This window comes from Bactrocera dorsalis, chromosome 3, assembly GCF_023373825.1.
Source record: "Bactrocera dorsalis isolate Fly_Bdor chromosome 3, ASM2337382v1, whole genome shotgun sequence".
NCBI classification, from domain to species: domain Eukaryota; kingdom Metazoa; phylum Arthropoda; class Insecta; order Diptera; family Tephritidae; genus Bactrocera; species Bactrocera dorsalis.
In genome coordinates, this window is record NC_064305.1 from 46,278,745 (window position 1) to 46,279,931 (window position 1,187).

At 35.8% G+C, this 1,187-nt stretch overlaps 1 pseudogene; it reads left to right on the forward strand.

Annotated features, from left to right (window-relative positions):
* Window positions 1–212: 212 nt before the first annotated feature.
* On the forward strand, window positions 213–912 carry LOC125777599 (uncharacterized; annotated as a pseudogene).
* Window positions 913–1,187: the final 275 nt, after the last annotated feature.

The window sequence follows — 1,187 nt, forward strand, 5'->3', positions numbered from 1 at the left end:
TTCTTTTTATAAATATTAAGCGATGTGAATTCATGAATGGAAAAAACATCTGTTTTAACATCTGTCCAACACATCTGTCTTAACATATGTCCAACTGCAGTGCGAACGGCTAGATTAGTGAAGAGATTAATGCCTGCGAGCAGTCTCACACACAGGCCACAGAAAAACAAGAGCAATTAATGGATGATGAAGTTGGACTAATTTATCTTGTAATGAAAAAACAAGAGGAGGAAAGGAGGTAATTTATTAATAGTTGTAATTTTGCAATAATGGATAACAAGGTGCTTATCTTCTAGCTACATGCACAGCCGCAATCTGGCTGTTTTGCAAAACAAAGAAAATCCCTGTACGAAGATAATACATTTAGGAAGTTCTTTCGATTTTCAAAATCTTTGTGCTGCGATCTCAGCCAACAACTCAAGCCGTATTACCAACAGCAAACCTCGATTCCATTTGAACTTCTGGTGAGTTACATTTTAACATTAATGAAACAGTATGTCTTCATGCAATCAAATTTCTGTACTTTATAACAGTTCTATATTTTTTATGCAATGGCACACACCAGTGTTGCGTGGGAAATGGATATTTCGCGGTGATAAGCCAACCCATCGTTTCCCGTAGCATTGAATATATTTGTAAATTGGTGATGGAGCGTAAACACGGCGAAGTGCGAAAATAAATCGCTCTACAACAATTTTATTCCAGATTTTATTCGAAATTTGGAATAAAGGGTATAATTGGAGCAATTGTACTCATGTTGGCATAATTGCACCTGCCTTGTCAAACATAGTTGCACTGCATGATTACATGAACAGAAAAGGGTATTATAGCATTAGTGTTGAAGTGGAAATTATTATATTTAATAATTAATTAATAACTAATTTTCCTAATAGGTTTGTGACGATGAACTAATTTTCCGGCACGTGAATGCAAAATTTCCCGGATTATGTCTTGACTCCGGTATATGGACTACTTCGCCAGCAAGGATAAAGCTTATAAGAGAACACTCTGATGGAGCCTTTAAATAGCCTTTGTGGATATCCATGGGAGCCATGGCTTCTTACACCGGTGACAAACCCTGAAACACCAAATGAAAAAAATTTCAATGTACAATATTTCACAATATATTACAAAAACGTGGCATTTTTATAGATGAAACCGAAATATTGCCATATCGATCACTTCCT